The sequence below is a fragment of the Megascapheus bottae genome, chromosome 8, assembly GCF_031878675.1.
Source record: "Megascapheus bottae isolate mThoBot1 chromosome 8, mThoBot2.hap1, whole genome shotgun sequence".
Lineage (NCBI taxonomy): Eukaryota > Metazoa > Chordata > Mammalia > Rodentia > Geomyidae > Megascapheus > Megascapheus bottae.
In genome coordinates, this window is record NC_143516.1 from 52,033,270 (window position 1) to 52,056,984 (window position 23,715).

Here is a 23,715-nt window from a genome sequence, read left to right on the forward strand (position 1 = left end):
CCTAAACTATTTTGTGGATGCCTTTATTTCTTGTCTGGGATCATGACAGTATCTTGATAATGTTTTTCCTGCATTGGCCCATTCCCCAAATCCACAGCTTATTATAAACACAACAGATGGAGTGATTATATTAATACATAAGTCAAACTATACCATACTTCTTCTAAAAAGCCACGAGCAGATTCTGTATCATGTGGAAGTAAATCCAGCCTTTGCCTTAGCAGGCTCCCTGATCTTCCTGAGATGTTCTCTTGCTTATCTCAGAAAATAATTCTCATTTTCTCTGCCCACTATTCTTCTGCCCACTATCCCTTATAATCACCGAGTGTCCTTTCATACTGGTCATTTTACTTGCCTGTCTTATTTATTATCTTCCCTTGCCCTGAGCTACAACTTCAGGAAGGCAGGAATTTTTATCTTTTGTTCAATTCTATGTTTTCTGCTCCTGGTAGATTCCTTGGCACATTGTAAGTGTACAGTAAATGCTGCTCTGTGGATAATTACAACTTAGAACTGCTCTACTAGCATTGCTATACAGAGTTTAGTTGACAAACCATAACTTACCACATGCAATTTTTCTCGCATGAAACAGCCACAGTATAAAACAATACCATACCCTGAAGTATCTACCTAACAAAGAAAAGGGATTTATTACCAATATTCTTGCGGAGCTATGAGGCCAGAACTCCTTACAGAACATACATTCCTATTTTGACATTGATTCAAAAGGTAAGGAAAACTCGTTGTACCCTCTTCCTTTCCCCAGAAAGCTTCAGTCTCTTGCCTAACCATGCTAGCTTTTGTTTGAATGCATCTTCCATTGCGTCTTCCATCACTGAATTTGTGCACTACAAGATATGCCCATTTTTAAATGTGTTGTCTATCAGGAGCTGAATCTTTGAGCCTCTGAATGAACCCTATATGCAAGATGAATGGAGCTCCACACTTCTGCCTGCCATAAGCTGTTACATCTCTTTATTGACTTTTACCAAGTGGTAAGTATAATCTTCACCTGCATTCCTTCCTTTTCATTTTCATAGCCTCTCTCCTGTCAGTTGCATCATTTCTCATCTGAATTATTGTGATTGGTTTTCCAGACCCCAGGATGGTTTGGCCTATGATACTTTCTACATTCTACTTACTAAAGATAAATTAAAAATTCAAACCTCTGCAAACTCTAAAAAGCTACTCTTCTATTGCTTACAACTCCTTTGTGGCTCACTGATGCCTCTAGGAAAAATTTTAAATTCCAAAGCATAGCCAAGTGTGCTCATGGTTTATTGTTTGCCAAAGCCTGCAGACTTTATTGTTCTGATTCATGAACTTTTATATCCAGTCATGCTCTCCTACTAGTATCCCCGACAGAAGCATCCTGGACTGTTTGTGTAGAATGGCATTTCTCTTATCTAGTCCATAGATAGTATTATTCAAAACTCAATGAGATGTCACAACCACCATAAAGCCATTCTTGGTCATATTTGCCTCCTTCCTCCAATGTGGAGGAAGTTGGCTATCCTCATCTTATTTATGTGTTAGCACAGACATTATCACATTGTATTGCAGTTGATGAACTCTTCATACTTGACTTACAAAGTTGCAAAATCTTAATTAATAAAATGTATCTTCTTACTGTCCATATACATCCAAAATTCTGATGTTGATCTTCAACATGGCTGATTCTCCCTTCTTATGATAGTCTTATCTTTATCTTGTGTACAGTAGCTTAGAATATCTTCATAAGGTTTGATCATGGAGAATACTCTTTCTAAGGAAAAGGAAGACTTCTGTCATTTACAAATGATTCGACTTGGATGAAAACAGCAGAAAAAAATCATAAGAGGCCAATATTTTGTGATTTATTTGTTTGAAGTAAGCAATTTGCCTTCATTTAATGTCATGGTGATGTAATAGTAGTGTATTACTATTTACTATACCCTCATTTTGTTTTATTTTTCTGATAATCCAGAGAGAGAGAGAGAGAGAGAGAGAGAGAGAGAGAGAGAGAGAGAGAGAGAGAGAGAGGAGAGGACAGAGAGTATGTTTGTGATCTGTAGTGGGCCTGACATTCTATAGTACCAGCTGGTCACGTGGACAAGCTTGCTATCTGCCTGTGTAACATACCAGTGTGTACCTGAATGTCAGTATTGCTTTTGTCTTTCTACCCAGTGTGAAAAGCTGTGATGCAGTTGCTGTTGTCCTGTTTATTCTATCCCACTTTTGCTAAAGTTTCACCCACATGACTTTTTAACTCCTCAGGTGTACTTCACACCAAAAGTTCAGTGTTTTGACGACTTCCTGGGAAACCTTTGAACAAGATCCTGTGAGATATGTGATTTGGCATCTCTTCTCCATCAGAGTGATTGTCTTCTACATGGGAGACACTGAGGGGACAGCAGGGAAATAGGTAAGAGAGCTAAGTATCAGAAACAGGATTTGGAAAATCTTTTGAGAATTTGTTTACTGACTAAAGTGCTAATATGCACTAATTTTTATAGGTATGAAGAGTCAGCATGACTACCTAACACAGTGCTAAGTTTAGGCAGTTTCTAATTCCATGTTAAAACTGGGCATGGTGCAATGACCATCTAGTTTTATCTACTTAGAAGTCAAAAGCAAAAGAATCCTGAGTTCAAGACAAGTCTCGGGTCTTTTCTAATTTACAATTGAAAAAGTGTAGGTAAATAGTTAATATCATTTTCAGAACTTAGAGAACTTGTATGACAATTTTAAGCATGTGGCTTATCCTTAGAAAGTTAACTAGGTGGATACTCTGGTATCCAATATTAATATATGTCTGCAAAATGAAAAATAACCTAAGTATGATAGTTGGTTTTATATATCTTATATAATATACATAATATAGATGGCAGAAATAATAGGACCTTGAAGGGTACAATGATAATAATGCCGAAAAGTGACCAAAATTAATATTGCCAATAATGACTATTGTAAGTTAGACATATTTGAAATAGACATCACAAATAAGGCAGAACAGTCATTAATAATGATGAAACAAGACGAAGAAATATAGCTTAATTTTCATTTTAGATGAGCATAACAAGGATTCAACAGTACTAATTGTTTGAAAGCAAACTTTGGAGGCAGAAACCCAAATCTAGCTCAAAATCTAGTTCTCAAAATCTAGACTCAAAATCTAGTTCTGCATTTTCCTAAATATGGAAAGTTTCTTATTCTCTAAGTTGACGTTTGCTCATCTGCAAAATGGGGGAAATTCTAGTGAGTATTAAAAGACAATATCCAGCTGGAGTGATACAAAGCACAAAAAAGTGTTAATATTTATTAATAACCACCACTAATACCAATAACTTTTTTATACAGTAGTCATCTTAAATTGCTAGTATTTATTAGTTTTGACTCTTCTCTCCATTCAAAGTGCATAATCTGATGCTTGCTGCTGTCTGGACTATTATATATTCAAAATATTTAAAAGTATCTCACAGATTACATGTTCTTTAAAGAAACTGAAAAGACCCCCTAACTCCAAGGTTTATTATTTATAGCGTTCATTTTCCTAAGCAGTCCAAATCTGCCCTACTTTACGCTCTCATATATGGGATTCTCCTAATTACATACGTTGTTAAGAAAAAAAAAGTACAGCCCATGTTTCTTTAGTGTCATTTAATAAAATTAAACCAATCAATCAATAAATCTCATTTTCAGTCGTACATTACTTTGCAAGCTAGCAGATTGCCCTTGTGAAGGGAGTCTAGGGACTGCAATGAGTACATGGTCCCTTTAGGTTTGATCATTTCACTTCTGAAGCTATTTAATCCGTAAAGCCTAGAACATGGTGAAATACTTTCATTAGCCATACTTTTGGTCAGGGGAAGAGAGAATAAAGACTTTCCTTTGTGGTTATGACTTGAGTGTTTTTGAATTACTAGTTTATGAACACTGATAATTCGGTGGCTCATAAGCTCATCTTATTTAGTCCCTTGTTTAGGTTGCAACTCTGAGCTATTTAGTTGCTATAGTGACAGTAACGATCAAGGTTGATTGGAAGAAGATAACATCTTATTTGGGATTTTTTTTTAATGGGAGAATGCATTCCATGTTGCCCTATTAGACAAGATATTGGGTTACATCCAGTTTGATTAGCATATCTTACTTTTTTTTTTTAGGACAGACTCTTTCAGTGTGATACTTTATGACTAAACTCTCTAAGAAATGACTTGGGATTTAACAAGCTTAAGATAACCTAATCTCCATCTAATGGGATTTTCCTGAAAGAAGTTGCTCAGACTATGAATCATTATAAAAGAAGACATAAACTCAATTTAATATCAAATAGCCAAGCTCAGAAGTTCAAGAAATGTACAATAAACCTTTTTCATTGATAAAATAACATAAGAATCTATTAAGAGTCAGGAAACTATAGGAATTCAGCAATAAGTAAATTATGAGGGTTCATTTCCTTTTAATTCTCTGATCCCAGCTGGAGCAAGGTGTGATTGGAGAATGGTTTAATTGTTCATGCACATGTGTCTTTGGAGTCAATTGAAAAATAATATCCTGGGCATAATAAGACCTCCAGAATTTCTGACATTTTTATATCTTTCACAGTCAAGACATTGTCAAAAAGTCAGGTACTGAAACTCCTAAAAACTTATGGACATATTCAGAGTAGAAAGGAATAAAAATCAGGTAGTATATCAATATGCACAGCTGGAATGCAGATGTTCAGTTGAATGATCTCAGTACTTAGAGAGTGCTATTAAACCTGTTACTTACTCAAATGAGAAATTCCCATAATTTATTGTTCTATTTGAGTTATTTTCCTACTCCAAATTAACTTTAGAAATATTATTTCTATTATTATTGTTATTGTTGTTGAAACCAATTACCACAAAAATCTGACTTCATGCAGTACAGTTCATGAGTGCTGAGAAACGCCCAAGGCTGCTGTCAGTCAAATTAACCATGAATTACTAGTTGTTCATGGTATCCGGAAATGACTTGATAAATGTGTGCGATCCAGTAAAATATAACAGTATTGGTTATGCTTGCTTTTAAAGTAGACTTTTCTGATCATGTACATGAAAAATCATAATTTTAACTGGGCTTTCCTTATCAAAGAAGGAATGTTACACCAGTTGTTGGAGTAGCAGTGGTTATACATTCACAAGCTTTCACAGCACTTACATTGAAAGAGGCCCATTTTGTATGAGTAGTAGCCAGTCACTCTCAGCTTCCACAGTATTGGTTCAGTCCAATTATCCATTATGTTTAAAACATTAAAGATGACAAAAATTGAGTCATATCAATATTATTTGATGTTGCATGGCCACTTTAGGTACTCATTACATGACCTCTTAATCTATGAATTACGACCAGGATTTCTACAGGTTCAAACTGGAGGACAAAGTAGCTTATGATGCTAGAAATTCTTTATGAGAGGCCCAGAGGAGCTAGTAAACAAAATTTCCATTCTGAAATTACCTTAAGCCTGAGCACTGGGCCCACTGCCTGCCCCCTCTAGAAGGAGGAAGATACTTTTTCTCATAGTCTCTTATTAAAAACAAAAATTAAATGCCTGTGAATTGGTGCTCTCTGGGCTGGCTATGTTATATCCCTGAACACACAATTAGTTAATTATATTTTAGACAAAAGAGAGCTGGGGTAATTCACAGCATAAATTCCAGCTAGGGAATAGAAATTGATACATGAAATATGTATCAATACAAGAATAAATTCATGCATATGTGTTCTCTGTGGACTGGAGCTATTAAAGGCCATTAAAAACACTGAAGCAAATAGCTCCTGGAGACTATCCTGCAAGAGCCTTCTTCATAAGCAGAAGGCAAATAATCCCTACTCACCTATTTCACTGCTTTGTCTCCCCAACATAATATTAAACTATTATATTGTATTTGTGATGTTGCCTGAGCATGCAAGTATTGGCAAATAAAAAGTACCCCAAATATTTCAGATGATTTGAATAAACCTAAAAATAAAAAATACAGATTTAGATTAGATAATTTTAAAAGGTTAAATTTATCAGCATCATTTCTAATCCTTACTTGATCTTTCACTTACTATCTCATTTAATGCTTTCTTTTATCCCAAAAGCTGTCTTTGTGCGGTCTGAGAATTCCTCTCAAATTATCATTCTATCATCTTCTTTCCTTTCCTTTCCTTTCCTTTCCTTTCCTTTCCTTTCCTTTCCTTTCCTTTCCTTTCCTTTCCCTTTCCCTTTCCCTTTCCCTTTCCCTTTCCCTTCCCTTCCCTTCCCTTCCTCCATCTTTCTTTTCCTTCCTTCCCTCCTTCCTTCCTTCCTTCTTCCTTCCTTCCTTCCTTCCTTCCTTCCTTCCTTCCTTCCTTCCTTCCTTCCTCTTTCCTTCCTTCCTTCCTTTTTTTCATCATCTATCTATGTAATTTATTGTGATTGTCCTGGGGCTTGAATTCAGGGACTGGGCACTGTTCCTGAACTTTTGCATTCAAGCACGATACTCTAACACTTCAACCACAGCTCCACTTCCAGTATTTTTATGATTTATTGGAGATGACTTTGCGGAAATGTCCTGTGAAGGGTGACTTGGAGACTTGATCCTCAGATCTCTGCTTCCTGAGTAGTTAGGATTATAGTCTTGAGCCACTGCAACCTACTTCTACTCTCTAATATTTGAATACCTCCATCTCTAAATTACATTGTAGAGCCTGAAGCTGTTACGTGTTTAACAAACAGGTCCTGTTGCATGAACTAAGGAAACCTTCATGAGGACGCTACTTTCTGCCTGCTCCTTATCAGGAATATTAATGGTAATAGAAAACTTTCATAGCCCTGCTAGGTAGAGAATGGAATATAAATACATATCGACTCCAAACCACAAGCACTAAATACTGATATGCATGCTCCTATGTTGTTTAAACAGAACTGTACCTGGAAATCTACTAGTCATAGCCACTCTAGTATAATTCTTCATTGAGCTATTCAATCTTATGTACAAATACACTGAGAAGACAAGTAAGTAAAAACTTAGGAGAATTGGCTCTATTTTCTTTTAACTAATCATTTAACTGCTATGTTTCCCTACCCTTCATCCCACTGTTTAAACCAAAATGAGAAGCATTTTCTTCCTTACTACCTTTCTTACTTTTACCTTTTGTGTCTAAGAAAGATGCTCAATTATAATCCTCTAAGAAATATTTTTTTTATTTCTGAGATAATATTTTTTGCCTGTCCTGGACTTGAGCTCAGGGTCTAAACACTATACGTGGGCTTTCTCAAGGCTAGGGCTCTCCCACTTGAGCCACAGCACCACTTCCGACTTTTTTCTGTGTATGTAGTACTGAGAAATCAAACCTGAATCTTTGTGCATACTAGGCAAGCATTCTTACCACTAAGCCAAACTCCTGGCCCTGAGATAATATTTTTTTTAAAGAGAAGCAAATTATGTAAGAGGAATAGATTTTATATAGAGATGCATGTGTTCAGGTATGTAATGTGTGTAATATATATTTATATATACATATATATGCATATACATACCTATTTGTGATGCTGACTGTATACTCTTTTGTGTTTACTTTAGAAAGACATTTCAGTTATGTTTGCTTGTTTTTTATAAAGGACCTCTATACATCTGAACCTGAGAGCTTACTACTGTCCTGTGCTGTATTAGGAATCATGTACTAAGAACTACAAATACCCCAGGCTCATAGCACAGGATTTGTGACTCTATTTACTCTTTTAAAAAATGATTGAAGCTTTTGAATTGTCTATGACACAGTTACATTTATTTTTCTACTTATTTCTTTAAAAAAAAAAAAGATACCATGACTGAGTGAGCGGGAGGTTGTAGTTTTTATCCATACCCAACTGAAAAACACAAACTCTTTCAGAGGACAGGCAGAATTTCATTTTTCAGATGTGCTTGAGTAGGAAAAGTCAAATTAATTGACTAGTCAAACTCTTCCCAGCTAGAAGGAATAAAAGAGCTCCTTGTGTGACCAGTTATTGTTTTTTTTCATGTTTCCTAGTGCCCGTTTTCTTGTGTTGTTCCCATTCTAATTCATGGTTCCAGGACAATAAACAATTAACATGTCTTGCCACTGAAAAAAATTGTTAAACAATTCCTATTATGCATCTTTTTTTTTTTTTGCCAGTCCTGGGCTTGAGCTCAGGGCTTGAACACTGTTCTTGGACTTTCTCAAGGCTAGCACTCTACCACTTGAGCCTCAGCACCACTTCCGGCTTTTTGCTATGTATGTGGGGTACCGAGGAATCGAATCTGGGTCTTCATGCATGCTAGGCAAGAGTTCTACCACTAGGCCAAACTCCTGGCCCCCTTGCATCTTTATGAATGTTGATATAAATTGAATATTGCATCTTTATGAATGTTGATATAAATTGAATACACATGAAGTATAAGATGATTCTTTCAATTCCAGAGAGAAACAGGCACCAGAACTTCAGATAGTTTTATTTTCATCAACATGCAAGAATAAATAAAATTTGTTTTATATTTTTGGTATGCAATTTGGTATTTAATAATTTTAAATAATACTAAACAGGTAATTATTGGAAATTGAAGAGAAAATGTCCTTTGGAAAACTAGAACTTAATCTTTGACTTTTTACTTTCATGTTTATACTTGAGAAAAAATATATTTAGAATGTGTGCTTTTATAATAAATTATTTAGATATTTTAAGCTTGCTAATGGTTTAGATTATTACTATTGAAGGAAATACAACAGTAAATCCTTTATGGTAAAACCGAGAATATGATCCTAAAATAAGTAAAAATAACAGTAAGTTAAAATTATCACATTATAATTCATGAGATAATTTCCTTTACGATTAGCTATAAGCATAAATAACTAAGTTCAATTGTCTTCATATTTGCTGATAATTCTATCATTGATACCCTTTCTCATGTCTTGGTCCCCATTTCCCTACCCCATCCCTGTACCTCATCTTGTTTTCCTCTCTTCCCTATCTGACTTCAAATAACCAAATACGTATATATACAATTTTTTGTCGGGGCTGGAGTCTCACGGATTTTTGTGCCCAGGCTGGCTGTGAGCCTTGATCCTCAGATCTCAACCTCCTGAGTAGTTATAATTACAGGTGTGAGCCACTGGTACCCAGCAATCTATGAGATTCTTATGTTGACTTAATAACAAAAAAATACAAGGAAAGCTATGACTCAAATATTGTAGTGCCTGCATTGATTGTTTCATATTTCCCATTCCAATTTCTTTTGTTTATTTTTTATTGTCGGGGGTAATGTATAGAGGGGTTACAGTTACATTTGTCAGGTAGTAGCTGCATTACTTTTCACACATTGATACCTATTTGTTTATTTAATTTTATGTGTTCATTGGTATTAGAGAATTTCCACCAATGTAGGAAAATTAGACTCTGGCACCTGACCTGTTATTACTGTGTAGATAAAAATCTCTCTCTAAATGTTATAAGACCTAGACTCTGATGCTTATTATTTAAGTCATATTTTATTACACATTCATCAGAGAATTCTAGGTGCTCTAACTTATCAGCCTATCTCTAATTTATGGTTATTTTATCCTGATATAGTTATTTTATTTTTAGATACCTTATAGATTCTTTACACTTCAGCATCAACTGTGTAGATAAGCATGTAAAATGCATAGTAATAGAAATAGTCAACAACAATGAATGGATTAAGAAGGTATTGTATATATACACACTAGAATTCTATGCTTCTATCAGAAAGAATAATATTGCCCCATTTGTAAGGAAATGGAAAGACTTGGAAAAACGTCATCTTAAGGGAAGTAAGCCAGACCCAAAGAAACACAGACTTCTTGGTTTCCTTAATTTGTAACAATTAGTATGTATTTAAGATTTTCCCAAAGGTGAATCATAATAGCTCAAAAGCTATGTACATATGTCCATATAGGATGAAGCTAAGTGAATTAAACTCTAGGATACAGAAACAAGAGGTTTATCTTCATGATTGTTATTCTTAATGTACTATGTGAAGTGATTTCTTTTCTCTTTTTGTTTTTCCCTTATGGTTAATCTTGTGCTGTTAATGTATCTGACTTTGTTACCTGATATATCGTATATTTATTTATTTATTTATTTATTTGAAATAGGAAAGGGAAAGGATAAAATGAGATGATTGGGGGAGGTGGGAGGAAGGATATTGGGAGAAAAACATGACAAAGGGTATCAATATTCAAGAGGTAATGTACCCACTACCTGATGAATGTAACTGTAAACCCTGTATATATTACCCCAACAATAAAGCACAATAAAAAATAGTCAATGACAATAAGATCTCTCTGATACAATAATAATAACTTGAATTCTCACCATTTGTGATTTTCAGCTTGTTCTTTAACACATAGCCAAATCAGAGTTAGAGAATTTATCTTTGTGAGGGGAAAAACAATTTCTTATTATTTGTATGATTTCTATTGCATTACTCTCAAAAATTTAGGCTTCAGATAAAGATAACCTATGTAAAATGATAAAAAGCTTTTCAAAATAGAAATTAGAAAGAATAAACTTGTTCTTCCAAAGAAAAATCTTAAAACAAAAAACTCATTGCTGAAATGGAAATCTACTTACAATTTTATATGAAAATATAAAGAACATTTCTATTTTCCTAATAATGTATAAATATATTATAGATATTAATATCTTGCATAGGAAGTAAGAAAGGTAGTAAACACAGAAGGAAAAGAAAGAAACATGGAAGGGAGAAATTTTTTAGAGACTATTAAGTAAGTGACTATGAACTACTGGAATCAAACTGGAATTTACTGTCCAGATTAGGAAATCATCAGATAGAGGAAGTAATATTTCACACAGAGCTTTCTGGAGTCAATCTGTTTGTACTTGGTTCATAACATATCCTGTAAATGCATGCACTTGGTCACTCAGCACTTATCTAATTATTACAGTGTATTCATGTCACCTTAGTCCATTTAAAGTATATTTAAAGTATACCATCGTTCTTTTTCTTGCAATGTGATGCTAAGATAAAAGCAACTCATCCAACTCTACAAGAAACAAAAATATCTCGGTTTAAAGATATTGGCACTTTATGTTTTATTGGCCTTTATTATTGTGATCTTAAAGGACAATATAACATTATAATTGCATAAAGCTCCAGTGTGATACTCAAGTGATAGAAGAGGTATTATTATACATGAAAAAAATAAAATGAGCTTTTGGAGGTAGCAGTCTTTCAGTATTGGCATTAAGGATAGAAAAATGTCTGTTACTATAACTACAATAGAAGAATGCACGCAATTATTCTATTCATAACTTTGGATCAAACACAATAATGTGATTTAGCCTTTTGTCAGTCTTTTAGGACATTGTACACAGAGAGAGGATATTGGATTTATTAAACACTTAAGACCCAAAAAGAATGGGTGGTTTCTAACAATATAAAGAGATTTGATTTGTCTTGTTGAATTACCAGGCTACTGAAATTGTAATTCACTAATACTAATACCATTGTTCATATGTCTGGTAATACAAATAGCACCCGTATTTTCATAACAATGGATACTAACACATATACTAACACATTTTCATTTGCAATTTTTTCAAAGAACAAGCAAAATCTAGCAGTAAATTCTCAACAGGGAAGAGCAATAGTCCATATTTCTCTCTTGCAAACATATTCCATTTTGGCATATTATGTCTTCAAAATCTCCTTTATAAGAGGTCTCCCGCATTCACTGCTTATAGAAAAAGACTTTTGGTAGATTCAGCAATAATATCAATTTTAATTTAAATCATGGGATAATGATGTTTTTTAATATTTCAAACCAATGTTCATAAGCAAATGTATAAAATATTTTAAAATTTTTGAGTAAAAAAATAGATCCTTTCAAAAATTTCATCATCATGAAAGTTCTATTTCTCTAGTTCTATTTCTCAAAATGTGTTTAGCAGTAGAATGATGTTAGCATTTAGTTTCAGAGTATTATAATTCATATATGCAAGAAACATTTCATTAAACTGCAGAAACATTAATATGTTAGGTAAATGAAACAGTCTTCCCTCTAAGTAATAAAATATGCAGAACACACCAAAAGTTCTTTTCCTGAAAAACCTTTCTTCCATAAACACACATAAAGCCATTTTTCAAAGAAAGCACTTTAGAGGATAATTACCAAAAAATCAATCTTAATGAACAATGACAGGTTGATCATTAATATACTCTCAAAGTTTATGTTACATGTTTAAGTCATTTTGAGTAGCTTCACTTTTATATATCATACCAATAATTTCTATTCACTTCAGTTCCCAAACAAAATTATTTTGAGCATAGTTTATTTTTTGCTCAAGTAATAAAATATAAATAATGATTCAAGTTAAACACCAATCATTTTACTAAAACTAATCAGATTGAATTCCATGATTATTTAAAGCCTGCAAATTAAATATGCATTTACAATGACAGATAAATCCATGAAAAATTAATCTGACACATTCCACATTACAGGAACATGAGATGTAAGATATAAGACATTTGATATAAGATATTCTGTTGCTATACAGATTTATCATGCAGTTTGCAATCTATGCAAATCAATATTAAAGTTACATCTACTCATGTTTTTCTTTGAAATGTATTTACTGTATCTATAATGTCATGCAGTAAACTGAGGGCAAGATGATGAATTTGATAGTTCAGCAACTTTTCCCCTGACTCATACCTAAGACAAATGATTAGCTAAAAAGTTTTGATTAAGAGTAATGTAGAGTTAGATTAATTATGCGTAAAACATCTATATTTTTTACAAACTTTTTCTTATTTTTTTAACAGGATGCACCAAACATAATATTGCTTAAAGTAGTTGTTTAATCTTTTTTACTTGGAATTCACTGATGGTTTGAGTTGCATAATGACAAATTATTTTTCAGTGCTATGCTGTCTTCAGAATACATTAGTTCTCCTAAATTGTCATTTCTTTAATTAGGATCAATTGAAAGAGGAAAGATTAGGGCAATATTTTCTTTAAAAATTACACCTATTTTGCTGTGAGTAACGGAAAGCTAGAGGGAATCGTTGTTTATCTACAATTCCATTAAGCCATTTAATATTTTCAGTAATAACCATTTACTTTTCTTACAATTTTTATGGAAATTTAAGAAACTTACAGTGATGTTTGAGTACTTTACAAAGAAAAGTGACAAGTATTTTTATTTTTAGATTTTTTTAAACACATAAAGTTTTCATTGCCAAAAATAAAAATTGAAAAAAAATCTGGTTGCATAGTATAGTTAAGTACTAATTTATTTAATATTCACACAGAAAGTCATTAAACTTTTCCCACTTCTTTGTTGTATAGTTAGTTTCAAAACCAAATAGCTCTTTTAATTCCTCTTTTGAAGAGCTAGAGTCTATTTCTCTATGCTTTGAATCTCAGTTGACATTGGAACTGATGACCAAGTTCTAAACTTGGTCACCATGAAGTAATACTTTTGAACTCTTTTTGTTGTTCTTGTTGTTGGTGGTGGTGGTGATAGTCTTTGAATTATGGATTGAATCCAGGGTAGGAGCAATTCAATGGGGTTTAACAGACATAAAATACAATATGTGAATGTATCCAACTTAACTTTGGAAAAGTACTATCAAAATGTTAGCCAGTTGGAAACCTGTATGTGGCTGTGTATTAAATGATGTTGAGAAATGACTGGTAATTTTTCTAAATTTGATAATGAAACAATTTATGTCAAAGAAGTCTCTAAAGAGACTTAGTGTCAAATAGTTATGAATTTTCTTATAGACTGAATTTCTGCCTCTAACATTCATATACCAACCATTTACCATCTAAGAATGGAAAAGTATGGAATTCAGGACCTGATTAAATGAATGGATAGTACCTCTGTAAAGAGTAAACTAACTACACTCTCTGTGCCTCACCATCTCTCTTCCCCAGCCACAAAGCTACAGGTTCAGCAACAGGTCCTTTTAGAAACAGAAGTATCATATTAGATGTCCAATCTACAGTCATTTGCTATTGTATATCCAGGACTGTGAGAAATAATTGTCTGCTTTTTATAAGTCATTTTGACTGAGTTATCTTGTTATAGCGGCATAAGTAGTAAATATTGAAAAGATTGCACAAATTAAAATGAAGAACAATTTTTATCTCAAAGCAAAAGCCTAACTTACAGGGTTACCTTCAGTATTGAATGTGAAGTTTGGTTGTAGGTAATCTAACTCAACAGCCTTCTCATTGCTCTATACTCACATGTTGGTCTTGTACTCTGTACTGTGTTCCCATTTGGGTTTGCATTCCTGTGATGTGAATAGAATCATAGTCAAAGCTGCATATGCCACATGCTATAGTTTTAACATGGTCTACAACTCCCTAAGGGCACTTAGATGGAGTGGTACTAGAAATTTTTTTTTTTGTCATCAGTTGTAGGGCTTGAACTCTGGGCCTGGGCACTGTTACTGATCTCATCAACTCAAGGCTACCCTCTACCTCTTGAACCACAGTGCCATTACCAGTTTTCTGGTGATTACTTAGAGATGAGTCTCATGGACTTTAGTGCCCCGGCTAGCTTTGAACTGCAATCTTCTGATCTCAGCCCCTGAAAAGCCAGGATTAGAGGTGTGAGTCACCATGCACAGCTGGTGAAATCTCTAAGAAATGAACCCGGACTGACCACATTGGGTTATAGGAAATGTGATCTCATAAAAGAATTATGGATGCTCTTAAGCAACCCTTTGATATCTATCCTGAGAAATGGTTAGAAAAAAATCTTGGACTCTGGGCTATGATGGGCAGAAATCTGTGTAGTGCTGAAGCATGCTGACAATGAGTAGCTGAAGGAGAACAGTCTGTTTCCTTTGTCACGATAAGGCAAAACCCTATGACCTCAAGTCTTGGAGGAATCATCCCAATGAGAGATGGGAGATCAGGCTAAGGCTGCTTCAGGAGCCTCATGATCATTCAAGTACCGATATTCTTTCCTGGCAGCAAACTTGACAATAGAGGGAGAGAATTTTAAGAAGCTACTGAATTTACTATTACTATACTATTTTGTATAAGAGATTGTGATGGACCTAGTGCTGATGGTGTGAATCTGATATATTATTTGAGGTTCTTTGAACTCAGAGTTCAGTCAAGTGGACCAGAAGCCATGATAGGAAGACAAGGCAGGAGGAGGTCAGTGGAAGTGGTAGAGAGGCGTTGGGGAGGAGAGGGAACTGCCACCAAGATGGTGCCATGTGCTTTTTCATCTTGCATCCATACAGAATGCCTGAACACAGCAGGTGTTCAATAAATAATGATGGGATAAATGATGCAACATGAATAGAGGATGTTTGACAACATCTTATGTACTGAGTGCAATATTTCACAGTGAGCACTGTGTACTCATTGTTGCACTGCATCAGCTGACTTAAAATTTCCTAGCTAGTGGGTCTTCAATGTTTTAAGCTGGCCATATTTCTTCTTTTATAGAATGAAATGAATGCTAATGTGCTAGTAAGGCTATGTAAACAAGTGTTAGACAAATTTGATGTGCCTAAAAAAGAACTGTGGCAGGTGGGAGAAAGTGGTCCCAATTAAGATTTATTTGCTTTTGTGCCACTGACTCTAAGCATTTTCCAAACAGAACTGTCTTATGCTCAGGAAATGGAGACTATTTATAACTCCCACTTTAAAAAAATCTGTGTGAAATAGATTTTTACGTCGATATTTTATGATGTTGTCTTTTCATCCTTTGCCTTTGTGATGTTTCTTTTAAAGACTTTTTGTTCCTTTTTATTTTGTGCATTGTTTATGCTGAATTTGTAGTTGCTGTAGAATTTACATTCCACAGAGAAATGATACTTAACAGCAGAAAATCCCAGGACCACATCAAGATAAAAGAGGTAATTTATAAACACATAATAGTCGTTTTTGATACATTTCATCATTAGTCAAGCTGAGAAAACAAATTGGAATTTGACTTTCTGGTGGGCTTTCTGAAGGGATCCTCCGATAAATGTAGCCAATGTTAAAAGATAATTCCAATTAAAAGATAATGGATATTATGCACAATTATGGCTATGGCTAAGTCAAAGCACTTGGAAATTAATATCTTTGTGTGAGGAACCACAGTGTTAAATAAAATAATCAACGGGAATTTATTTCTATTTTCTTCATGCAAATGTACTCACATGCATATTCCTTCTTATGGTAGGGAGTGAAAATTCTGTTATAAGGAAAGAAAACCAAAATTTCTAAGCTAATAATTACATGAATATAGTATTTAAAACTCATAGTATATTCTCAAACTGTATTTGCATCTATTAATCTTGATTATTTAGGAGTCAAAAAGAAAAAAACTTTTGCATGATGTGAAATATCTGACCCTTTTAATAAAAGTTCTATAAATTTGTATGTGCAATTTATCTAAACTGAATATTTGATTTCTAAGAAATTATGCCAAGATATCTCAATAGAAAAATGATAAGCTTGCCAATTTAAGTGTTTTGTGATTCTGCTACCATTCATAAAGCCATAGCTGAGATATCCAAAGTGACAGGAAAGAAAAAAGAGCAAATAAAACAATAAAATGACTGTGTGTCCTTAATATAGGCAAAACCCACTGGATTCCAGTCATGTTGCCTTGCATGGGACAAAAGTAAATAATTCTAAAGTTGCATTTCTTTGTTGATCACCTGTTACAAAGGATAAGTATGAATAAAATTTCATGAAAATTGTGTTATTTTATTGTACATTTTCATGATAAAGTTTAGGAAGAACTATGTAGATGAAATAAGAGTTGAGAACTATCTTGAGTGAATGCCTTTTTCTTAACTTAAAACCTTACCATCTTATCGGCCTACCAAGAAGCTGAATCTCTGGCTTAAGAATTTTCTCTAAGAATCCAGTCAAACAACTGAATTCTGAGGTTCTCTGGATCCTAGCTGAAGTTTGCCCAAAGTTCTATCATGAAAACATAGACCAGATCATTCCACATCGCTAATTTTGTTCTTTAGGTTTCTGCCAGTTTAGGTAAATAATAGACACTACTCACTCTCTAGGAACTCGTATGTGGAGATATTTTCATTCACATAGTTCTTTTGTTTTTGTCCAGTCCATCAATTTCAAAACACATAGAATGGGAGGGAGGATTTGAAATTAGAGCTGGCTATCTGATTACTCCCCAAATTGGACTTGGGGGACATTTTGGAAAAGGGTACAATAGGGCTTCTAATGTTTATTGCTCCCAACACAAAGAATACAATTAAGGCCCCTTAATGTTTATTGCTCCAGCTCTGAATGAATACCATTAAGTCAGACACATCACCTGATGGCATCCTCATCAAGCCACACTCCATGAGCACAGATGGGACATTATGTAACACAAAGAGAGCAGGGCTGTTCACCCAACTGCATTTGAAGATCTGTGCCAAGGACCTTTCTTTAGAAAAAAGATAATATTATCTTGCAAGACAATACAGCAGCCTATCTCTGCCTCCAGCAACATCCTGTAAACTCCTTAGCACTCTAAATAGAAGTGTATTAATATTCATGGTTCAAGTTCTAAAAAAAATCTAAAAAATAAGGTAAGAAAATTGAAGGGTAAAAAAAATCTTCATCTCTGTATGTACTGCTATATTATTGTGCCTAATGAGAATAAATTAAAACCCAGCTGAGAGATGACCCTGAACTCTTGCTTCCTCTTAAATGTCAATTTGACTTTCCATACATTGGTGATCAACTGTATTCTTAGTGGAAGTTGATACTGTCTCCCCTTTGCAGAGGCAGGCAAGGCAGAATGGAAATCACTAGAAACTCAATGTGAATATAATCTGCATCTGCATCATTTCTTATAATCTTTGTCACCATATTTGTACAGGTACAATTTCATTTCTTTAATTGGAATTTTGATAAGAATCTTCCCTTCACTCCCCTCCCACTAACAAGTATGCTTTATGGTTTCATGGCTAACTTGTCACTCAAGGCAACTCCTTTTCTTGAAGAAATGGCCATAAATGGTCTTTAATAGAAGGTTAATGGGCTGTTAAATCTCAAATTTTCCAGAATGATTTTGTTACCGGAAATATTTCTCTTATATCCAAAGTGGTCAATAAGAGGTTTGTTTTTTGTTGCTTTATGTTTTACACTCTCAGAGGATTGTGCCACATATCAGATCAAATAAGAAACCTGTATCATTCTGTTATGATATCAGCATAATTTTAGACAGATATCTATTTGTTATTCCTTGCATAAATCAATAAAGGCTCTGAAAATATGGGAAGAGTTGCCAGCTGTGTGCTTACAAATCTTTGATGAGAAGGTTCCCAGACAGTAGGTCATCCATAAACCGGTTCTCAAAGCCCTGTAGTCATGTGCTTCATGACTTGTTCATTATCTGCCATGGCTACTTTATGTTGCCTATTTCTTTCTGAACTTCTCATAAACAAAATCTTCAATGATATATAGTCCAAGTGAATTCATTTAGCTAAAAAATAAAGCACAGTGAAAGACTATTTATAAACCAGACTCAGATGTCTTATTGAAGAGTTGCTGTGTAGTAAAATAGTCTGCTAGATGTTTCTTCATAATTTTTAAATGGATAGGTATTATAGTTAAAAGCCAATGCAAATATTACATTTCCTTTCTCCAGTAAGCTTAAAGAACACCAGGGAACTATTAGTACTTTGATAATGAGAATGAGTATCAAGGTGTAAATGACATTTTCTGGACTTGAATCTGATATATTTTTTATTCAAACTACTTTATTCTAAAATAATTTATCGTTCAACTTTCATTGTAGGATCAAGATAAAGGTTATTTTAGATCCATTATTACCATACAATCATGAACTGTGAATTCAATGTTATTGCTACAGTGTTATTTCTATCTCCTTCAATAGGGATGGACAAGATATAGTGAATTTGAGCTGCAGACAAAAGATTCAAACTCCTAGTAGAAAAGTTTTGACCAGCATGCAAATGAATAAAGGTAGAAATAAAAAATATTTATATTAATAGAGATATTGGTTTGAGTTTAAAAATACCACAAAATAGACCAAGATGTTGAATTACGTAAACGCAATAGTAGATAATTTTCCCACAAGAGCTTAAAGCAAATGAGAATTTTGCCTGTAAGGATTCACGACCCTAGTACTTTCTCATCTGTGGCCCATAGTTCCTTTGGAAGCCACATTGCTGGCATGAATGCTGTTCTAGGGGAAGGTGCTGAGTGCCTACCTACTTCTCAAAGACCTTTAACCAGAAATACTGTTTCTAATCACTTCTCATTGTCAGGAACGCAATAACAAAGACACAACTGACTACAAGTCAGAGCTGGAAATAAATACTCGCTTTGTTCAGTAATGAGAAGAAAATGAAGATGTTTAGTAAAGAACTAACTAAAACTTTCACTTCCGGTTAAGACATTGTGAAATTAGCCAATTCCACCACGTTACTTTTACTGAATAATAATTTCTTTTTTTTTTTTTTTTGCCAGTCCTGGACTTGAGCTAGGGCCTGAGCAATGTCCTTGGACTTTCTCAAAGCTAGAGCTCTACCACTTGAGCCTCAGCACCACTTCTGGCTTTATCTATATATGTGGTACGGAGGAATCGAACCCGGGTCTTCATGCATACTAGGCAAGCACTTTAACCACTAGGCCAAACTCCCAGCCCCATGAATAATAATTTCTGAATAAGACTTTTGAACTAGGAACCTAGAATTTGAAGAAAAGTAGGGACACTCTAAAATTCTATAAAGAGCAGACCTGGATTTGAAATTGAATGAGATGACAGAATAAATAAAGTATGATATGTAAATTTGTAAAGCACCCTTCTACATAGAATTTGGGCAGGGGGAAGACAGTGGAGAATATCTGAAGGGGAAGATCAGAGGCTTTTAAAAGTCGGTCTCCACTAATAAAGTGTGAATTTATAACATCATTGACTGGGGTACTTCATTAAAATCACCCTTACCAATCCTTTAATGTAAGTGAAATCTTGTACTTTGTACCCATTATTAGTTCCAAATCAATTTCCAGTTTTAAACATTTATTCTAGCACTGCCCCTGAACTCTCCATAATTTTAAATTTAATTTCAGATATGGGCTACAGTGTGAAAATCTACCTACCAAATCCTATGTTCCTTGTATGCATGCATATATGTTCTATTGCTGTGCATATGATACAATATCCTAGATACTTACGTATCCATAAAAAACATTTGTTATAAGCATTGTCTCAGTGTGATTATAGAGAATAAGAAATATCACCATCTGCTATTTGCAGGCTGGAAACAAAGAATTGGGGTTATTATTATGTCTGAGTCTGAAAACCTGAGGAATAGAAGCATTGATCTCTGAAAGACAAACACAGACACTGCAACTCAAGCAAAGATGTGAATTCATTCTTCTTTACCCTTTATCATTTTGTTCACACTGATAGGTAATAAAGTCTCCTCATGTTGAAGGTCACATGAGTTACTCAGATGATCAGATCTAATCAAGCCCTCCTCTTGCTGGGAAACACCCTAATCGAAACACTCTGACTCATTTACCCAGATATCTGTGTGTCCTTTACTCCAGTGAGGTCGACTCAGGCAATTAACTGTTATGTCCAATACCTTCTTTATGGAAGGCAGATGCACAATGTGGTTTCTTAGTGAGCTTGTGAGTAAAGGAGGGACTACTGACAATGACGTAGAAAGCTTGGAGGCCCCAAAAAGCATAAAAAGTTCTAATAGTGATGGGGCAGGAGGATGGATCCACAAGGATGAAGCAGTATCACAGTCATGACAATGGCAAGCTAAATATTTAATCTCACTTTTTAAATTTTTGTCTGTCATGGGGCTTGAATTCAGGGTCTGGGCCCAGTCCCTGATCTCTTCAACACAAGGCTAGCACTTTACCACTTTGAGCTATAATACCACTTGTGGTTTTCTGGTGGTTAATTGGGGATAAGAATCTCAAAGACTTTTGTGTCTGGGCTGGTTTTGAACCATAATCCTCAGATCTCAGCCTTCTGAGCAATTAGGATTAGAGCCATGAGCCACTGGTGCCCAGTTTTAAACCCAAAGGTTTTTACTTGAAAAATTATAACAATGTAGCATAGTGCAGATAGTTATGAAGAATAGACGTTTGTGATAAAGACAAGTTTTTGCCACATTCCTCAAGACAGAAGTGCAGTTGAGAATCCATTAATAATAAAGTATAAATATATATAATGTATATAATATATGTGTAAGATGCTACAATTTAGAAACTTTCTCTGAGAGATCAAAAAATACAATCTTATTAATTGGGGGGCATTACATTAAAAGACAAAGATAATACCAAAATATAATCTGTAAGTGGCATTTTGTCTTGATATCCACTCCCAATTCATAACTCAGTTAATACGTTTCACTAAGTGAAAATATCTGTATTGGCAATAATTACTTACTGTGGAATTATGATGATAAAAATATAAACTTATTTTTATTTACTAAAGGCATAATAAGAACAGCTGTGTTCATTATTTTAGTTGCCTTAAAATTAGGAATGCATGGAGCAACAAAATAAATTATTTAGCTAATTAATCAATGTTTCTGAAAACCTTAAATGCATAATTATAGTTTATAGTAATAGCACATGGAAAACCTGGAGGATATGTCCTGAACTAGTATAGTATTTATTGATACTGTAACTACATATGTGTAATAGGAGTAAAATATAGAACCCAGTACACATAAAATAGTTATGAATTTGCCAGCTATTGGGCTTAAATTTAGAGCCTTGGTACTGTCCTATAAGTTTTTTCAGTCAAGAATATAACTCTACATCTTGAGTTATAGCTTCATTTTTTTCACCCCAGTTAATTTGTAATAAAATACAGACATTCTTGTTTGGAGTTGGCTTCAAACTATAATTTTGATATGTCACAGCCTCTTGACAACTAGGAATACAGGTATGAGTCCCATGTGCTCAGCCAGAGAAATATTTTTGTATAAAGAATTAGCAATATCTGCATGCAAGAAATAATATTAAATGTTACACAGAAAGAAGAAAGAAGGGGATAAGGAGAAAGAGAACAAAGAGGGCATGTTTATGATAAAAAACAAAGCTCATCACATTTAAAAAATGTTACATCCAAACTATATTAGTAAGTTCAAAGAGAAATTTGATTTTCCTCAATAAGGTAAATTTGCACATGTATGATAGTTATTTTATAGCTTTTTGTGGCCTACAATAAATATTTACTATAGTGCAAATTGTGCTCATCTTCCTTGATGTCAAATAGACACTTGGTAAATATTTAGTCAATGAATGAATAATGAGGAAAAATGGTTTTAGTTCAAAGTGGATAAACATCCACAAATTCACTTGATGCCATATCAATAGTCCTGTCATTTTTACCTTTCAGAAAACATTTCACAAGTCATTTTATGGGGAGGCAGAAATTAGATTATAGGCTTTGTTCTCCCTAGTACTTTTACAGTAAGAAGTATTAGGGGAAAACAAAAGCAGGAAAAGACATGTATTCTAAGAAATATCATCTTGGTTTCTTAATAATGAAAGAAACAAGCATATTCAACTGATGTGTGAAAACATAGGCTGAAGAATATGAAAAGCTGTCTGTGGAATTCCACAGGGGGCCATAGGAAAAGTTGAATGCGCTTTTCTTTCTCCCCACAAAGTTAGGGAAAGACTGACTTGAATACTCAGGCTTAACAAAACTGAGTAGTAGAGTAGGAAGAAGAAAGCAATGTCACCGGCAGACAGGTAGTCCCAGGACAATGCTTTGGTAAGAAAAAGGTCAATTGAAAGCTGGACAGGACAATGGCACTTCAATAACACTCTCCGATGATTCTTTGGAGACTCTCTAGGAATTCATTTTCTCTCTCATCAAAGCATATGATGTGATTTATTTTATATCACTCTGCCTTTCCAGTGTCTCTGCTTCCTTGTGCATGTCTGTGTTTAAGTTTATTTCTTTCTCCCTTTCAACATATTAAATTCAAATTGCTGAAAATGCCGAAGCAGCCCTGTTTTTTCATCGCCATAATGCCGCAGTCTTGCTCATCACTTATTCATTTCTGAGGTCCTCAGGAGGCAGAGTAAACACACTTTCATACAGCAGTTTTAAAGTTCCAGCGCGTTTAAACAGTTACTAACGTTACATTGGAAAATGTGTATTTGTTAGCTGCTAGTAGTTCTTGGCAGTCTTATTACACATGTCATTAAAGCATCATAATATTTGGAGAAATCTCTCTACTTCAAGACATTCAGGTTCATTAATGAGCATTATCCATCTGACACATTTGGTAAACACCAGAGCTACAGAGAACAGCTCATCGGGGATGAAATGGGCCCTCAAGGCTCAGCTGGAAAAGCTTGCAAAGGCACACTACTATTCACTACCATTAGGCTTGAGATGCTAAACAAAATACTAAAAACTGCCAATATTTATCATTTAAAATTCAGTTTAATGTCTTATTCTAAGTTATCATCATATTTTTCCTTGTTGAAATTTGGAGATGAAAACAATCACTAGGTGGTAATGGACATTCTGTTTGTATCTATTTAGGAAAATATCAGGGTTACCTAAATATTCAGTTCAGAGAAAATTCTAAACATATACATGGAATGAAAAAAAAAATAAATGACTTTCTAACTAGTTCTTTGAGTTGGAAAAGGAAATCAAGGTATTTAATCATGGCATAATATCATCAAGGAAATTTTATTGGAACTATAAGTATTATGTTTAACAAATAATAT